Source organism: Pipistrellus hanaki (genome assembly GCF_964339955.1).
Source record: "Pipistrellus hanaki genome assembly, chromosome: 6".
NCBI classification, from domain to species: Eukaryota; Metazoa; Chordata; class Mammalia; order Chiroptera; family Vespertilionidae; genus Pipistrellus; species Pipistrellus hanaki.
In genome coordinates, this window is record NC_140508.1 from 18,506,396 (window position 1) to 18,512,395 (window position 6,000).

Here is a 6,000-nt window from a genome sequence, read left to right on the forward strand (position 1 = left end):
AGCTCCTGAAATAGGAATCCCGGCTTCCCCAGGTCACCTCCTCTCTTACATGCAATAAAGCCTTAACAGCCAGGGTTACAGATCTGTGAAACGTGCCCGATATTACCATAGTAGGCTCTAAGCAAAGTCTTTTTAAAAACAGAAGATTTCACTTTGGCTGGCAGGCACAAGGTGTAATAAACAGATCTTGTAACATAGAAGCCTACACCTGAAAACTATCTGTTCATGCTGACCAGTGTCACCCCAATAAAATTTAAAAAAACACACACCCCTGATTTTAAACAATGGATGCCCATGTACTGGGGGCCACCATCAGGAGCCCTTTGTTCCTGGCCGGAGGCACCCAGTGAGTGATTGCTGCTACCTTTTCACGAACAGACACTGAGACCATCCACACTGCCAGCTCCCCAGGAGAGAGGAAGTGAGACAACTGAAAACTCAGGGTGTATTTCCAGTTCAATGGAGATGATCAACCCAATGTGCCATCAGTGTCAGAACCCCAACACTGCCATTCCCAGTACCCAGCTGCCTCTGAGGCCTTCTCAGGGGAGGCGGGTGAGGTCTGCAGGCCTCTGGGCAGCATGGAGACAGCTCTCTAGGGCCTGTTTGCCCCTTTTATCCGACTCCTCCTCAGCTCCTCAGCTCCGATCAAACCTGGAGAACTGACTCATGTTCCCCAGGGTCACAGAACCTGGCAGACCAAAAATTCACGCTACATCTCCGAGAGGGGATTAGGTTTAATGTCCAGAATATATATTTTTACTGTCCTGAGTGCCAACGTTTTTCAGAAACGGCCTAGATGTTGGAAGGTGAACTAAAAACCATTTGGGTGAAGGAAACATTTCCCGGAGTGGACCCGTTGGAACGCTGGCTCCAGAAGATGCTTCACAAGAAAGAGTATCCTGTGGCCAAATGAAGTTGGCACACATTCCATACGATGGCATCACCCCGAGAAGTCCCCATGCTCACTCTAACGAGAAAGGCACTGAAAAGCCTACAATGGAAAAACCTTAGTTTCACGTGAGCATTACTCTACTATCTGTATTTTACCACGGCGACTCTTCAGTAATTCTTCAGCAATGGTTCACCCTAAAACTCAACTGGGAAAATTCTCCTCTAGACATGCACTGAGCGCAGCCGCCTCTAGCAAGTCCGCGGTGGTACAGTGAAATGATTACTGGATCTGAGCCCTGGTTTTAGCTTTGGTCCTTGCACCTCTCCAGGCCTCTGTTTTCTCACCTACAAATGGAATTAATATAATAATATTGCTTTGAGAAACATATGAGGCATCCTCTCTAAGAGCACTTTATAAAGTGCCATAAAAACATGATTCTCTGCTAATGATATACTTCTTGTTGTGTGACTCCTTAAAATGGATTTATAGTTCTGACCAGTGTAGCTCAGTTGGTTGGCACATCATCCTGTGCACCAAAGTGTCACAGGTTCGATTCCCAGTCAGGGCACATACTCAGGTTGTGTGTTTGATCCCTGGTCAGGTTCATGCCAGAGGCAACCGATACATCTTACTCTTTCATATTAAGTGTTTCTCTGCCCTTCCTTCTCTCTAAAGTCAATGAAAAACATATCCTCAGGTGAAGATTTTTCTAAATCCCTTTATAAGGGATATTTTTGTTCATTCTTTCAACACCCATTCCTTGTGTGCTAATCAGGAAAAGCTCTGACCGGGTTTTCGACCTCAGGAAATTCAGACAGTTGGCAAGTGGGGTCCGGTGCAAACTGCTCATAAGAGATACAGATACAAGTCATTCTGGGATTCTGAAGTGGATGCCTGGCCAGGAAAAGGCGGAGGGAGGTCAGGGAAAGCTTCCCAGCTGAAAGCTTAGGAATCTTGAAGGATCATTAGGAGGGCTGGATGGATAGGGGGAGTGGGACATAATGCCAAAATGATATCATGTGGGGAGTATGTGAAGAATGGGCCTCCTTGCAAGGAGGAGAAATAACATATCTGTCTCTTCTAAGCAGAGGAAGAGACTTAGCTCGGTAAGGAGGCTGTTTCTTGAGAGTAGAACTCCTCTTTGGAGTCGTGACCCCTGAAAAGGGGCTGGGGGAGTAACATGCAGAATAGGAGTTACTATTTGGAAAAGGGCTGGAGGACATTAGGTGGAGATAAGAGGGCTGCTGGGAAGTTACCTCTAAAACCAGCACATACCATAGTCCTCCAGGGAGTCAAGTTCCTGCCATCTACCCCTGCATGAGGGTCCAGTGTGGGCTATTTTAATTTTTTTTTTGCTTAATCTGCAGGAGAATGTCACTAGACAAGGAAGGCCTGGTAGCAGGCTGGGCCTTCTCTCATGACCCCAGCTTTCAACTGCTAAGAGCAGAGTCCTCAAACCTCAAGGCTACTGTCAACCACCAGCCGCCTTCTCCGGTCCCAAAAGCAAGGCCCTCTCGCAGTCCAAGCCCTTCCCAATCCCTGGCTCCTGACACCCTCCATGGAGGCCCAGAGCACTGGGAACTCACCAGTGTGCGACAGACATACTGGACAGGGGGCAACAGGGAAAGCCTGTGCCTCTATGTACACTCATCAAGATATTCTCCCGTATTTGAACCAGGTAAAAAGTAAATAAAAACTGCACAGTCCAGAAACCTGACGGTATAGAAAGCCAGCATTGCCTAGTCTGTTGCATGTTTATGTTCTACTAACCCTCATAAACCTCCAAGTGGGGACTAAACACAGGGAGGGCGTCTGGAAACAACGGTTCCCATGGCACGGGTTGCAGGGTCATCACAACACCCGTCTTTATTTAAAACGTCGGCATGTTGTTCATCGTGGATTTTTTTTTTTACATTGCATTTGATTTTTAAAATATTGCTTTAAAATGCTACTTATCTGAATGACTGAGAACCACCAAGTGTTTATTTTCGCTGCAATATTTACACAGCCCTGCTGGCTGAAGAATGCTGAGGTTTCCTTGTTGATAACAGGATGTTCCTAAGAAACCCCAGCGTGCCTGAAACTCTCAGGCTTGCAAGCAAGTGCGGCGCCACTGCAAGCAAGGTCAGCGCTGGCCTCCTCGCGGAATCCCGAAAGCCCTGAGGACTCCGGAGCTTACAGAAGAGAGGAGTCTCTCTGGGCTCAGGGGAGGCCGGTACTGCCCTGTATTCCTTGGCAAGAACATCAGAGACTCCAAAGCTGAATTCTGTGAACCCTGCAGTCTCCCGGCCCGTCGAGGGGCGCCCTGTGACGGGTGGGTGGATGCCGCCGAGCCTGGGGAATAAGAGGCCAAAGGGTGGAGGCCTCCAAGTGGGAAAGTGGCCCTGTCCCTTCCAGGCAGGAACCCTGGGCTCGCTCCTCCTCCGCCAGAGTGTAATCAATCATCCGCTTCAGCCCGATCGCCCCCGGCCGGGATCACCGGCCCCCTCCCGCCGAGGCCAATGCCCGAGGGAGCAAATTTCGGCCCGGAGCGTCTGTCCGCCGAGGGCTCCAGCTGGGCGCACCAACCAGGTCCTCGCCCCACACCCGAGCGGTGCGACCCCCGCTCCTGCCGCGCGCACTTGACACCGAGAAGGCGTCCCCGCAGGTAGAACTCGACAAAGGTTCCACCTCCTCCTCGACCTCGCCCTCCTCCTCCTCCTCCACCTTCACCGAGCGTGCACGCACACTCCCCGCTCCTCCGGGCACCTCCAAGCTGCCCCGCACGGCACCCCGCAAAGGTCAGCTGAGGATACCCCGTGGCCCGGCCCGGAGCAGCGGCCGCCCCGCAGCGCCGTATGGTCACCCCGCCGCGGCCCCACTCCCCGGCCCCATTCCCCGGCCTCACTCCCCCGCCCCCCTCCCCGGCCCCACTCCGCTTCGGCCCCCACGACCTCCGAGGCCGCCGGCTTCTCTCTCCCCAGGTCTCCCGGAGGGGACTAGAGTTGGAAGAGCAGCACCCCGCGCCCCGAAACCCGCCGAGACGCCGCCCGCACCCCGGAGGTCATCGGGGCGCTGGGTGCGGGCACGAAGGATGGGGTCCCCGCGGCCGCCGCCCCTTACCTCGCGCAGGACCTCCCCGCGGGTCCGGGCAGAGGGGAGACCGGTAGCCCCGCGGACTGGCTCGGGGCCGGGCTTCCCCACCGGGGCGGAGCGGGAGGAGGGGAAAAGGGAGGAGGAAGGAGGGAGGAGGGGCCAGGGAGGAGGGGAGCGGAGGGGCGGGCTTTGTGTCCGCCTCCGGCCCGCCCAGGCTCCGGCGCTGGTAGCCATCCCCACCCCCAACACCCACCCATACCCCCACCCCCACCCCCGCACCTCGAGGGGGTGCAGCGAGGGGTCTGAAGGCTCCTGCGCGACCCGGGGTCCCGCCACCCCTCCCGAGTGCCGCGCACTCCCCGCCTCTCCGGCCGGGCAGCCCCCGCGCTCACCCTGGGACCGGGACCCCGGCTGGTGCGCGGGAGAGCCGGGACCAGAAAGTTTACTTAGCCCGGAGCAAACTTGGCATGGCGGGCACGGGCCCGGACGATCCCCTCTCCTGCACTCCCGCAGGACGATCGGAGTCTCTTCTCGGAGCTTCCTCCCGGTCTCCTTCCTTGCCGCGCACAGTAGGGCAGCACCGACGCGCGGAGCCCCCTCCCCCCTCCGCAGACCCGGCTGGCGCGCGGCCCTTTGTCCTGGCTCCGCCGGACCCCACCCCGGCGTGTTGTTTCCGTGGTCGCGGAGAAGAGGCCCCCAGCCCTTAGGGGAATCAGCAGCGGGATGTGGTTTGCTGGTTTGCTCGGCGCCAGGAGACATTTATCTCACCCGGGAGGGCGACCGGGACCCGCTGGGAAGCTGGGAGCTGCCCCCGCCGGGAACCGAGCCCGGCCGGTCCCTGGTGCGCGTCCTGCCGGGTTTTCCCACCTGCCCCCGGGGAGAGCTCTGCAGACCGCGGTAGAGTTACCGAAGCAGCCGGTGTTGCAAAAAAGAGCAAGGACACCTGTTTTGGACAGAAGCAACAAACAAAAACCCACAGAAACAAACCAACAAAACACCACCACCGAGATAGACCGTATTCTTGTTCTTTAGATCAGCAGCAGAAGAAACTTTTTATTGGTGTTAGTTCTTGTGAACCCTGCCTTCTAAATACCAAGATTTATTTATCGTTTATAATCAGCTCAGCTCGCGGGAAAGTAACCCACTGCACCCAGGGTTCTGTTCCAGGACGCTCGTTCAATAAATAATGGAGCACTTGCTGTGCTCCAGGCACTGAGTCAATGCTGGGGGGTGCGCTGCAGAAGGATCTTCCTGCCCTGCCTTTCCGGAAGGCTGGGGGGCAGGTGCGGCGGCGTCTGCAAATAATCACAGTGTGCCACACATTCTGACTAACAGCAGTTCGTGGCGTTAGTCACGTCTCTGGCTGGTATTTTTCCCTAACAATGGTCAATCTTTGCATCTACGATAACATATCTGATGATACACCCTTGGAATGTCACAGTAATTTCCTTTTTCCCCCAGAAATTGTCAGTTTGGCTCAAATAAACTCATAAAAAATTCTTACACATTTGGGCATAGTTTAAAAATATTTTTCTCTTGGTTTCAGAGAGGAAGGGTCAGGGAAGAGGGGAGGGGAGGGGAGGGGAGGGGAGGGGAGGGGAGGGAGAAACATCAATAATGTGAGAGAATCTTTGATGGGCTGCCTCTTGCTCTCCCCATACTAGGGATTGAACCCCCAATCCAGGGATGTGCCCTTGACCAGAATCAAACCCAGGACCCTTCAGTCCACAAGCTGACACTGTATCCACGGAGCCAAACCAGTCAGGGCAGGTTTGGGTATTTTTTATGTTGACACTACACACCAAGGCTATGCAATATACCCTATTGCTTCCAGGCTACGAGCCTGTACAACATGCTACTGAACTGAATACTCTTGGCAATGATGACACACAGGTAAGTATTTGTGTATTAAACAAAGAGAAGGCACAGTAAAAATATGGTATAAAGATAAAGATTGTTACACCTGTATACAGCACTTACCATGCATGGAGCTTGTAAGACTGGGAGTTGCTTTGGGTGAGTGAGTGAGT

General features: G+C 54.3%; 1 protein-coding gene across 2 annotated transcripts in view; it reads right to left on the bottom strand.

Annotated features, from left to right (window-relative positions):
• Positions 1-4,113, bottom strand: part of RIN2 (Ras and Rab interactor 2) — a 201,955-nt gene extending 197,842 nt beyond the window's left edge. For both annotated transcript variants that reach the window (XM_084887024.1, XM_084887025.1), the window contains exon 1: positions 3,998-4,113. The gene's annotated coding sequence lies outside the window, so the exon portion shown is untranslated. The remainder of the gene's footprint in view (positions 1-3,997) is intronic.
• Between the last annotated feature and the right edge of the window lie 1,887 nt (positions 4,114-6,000).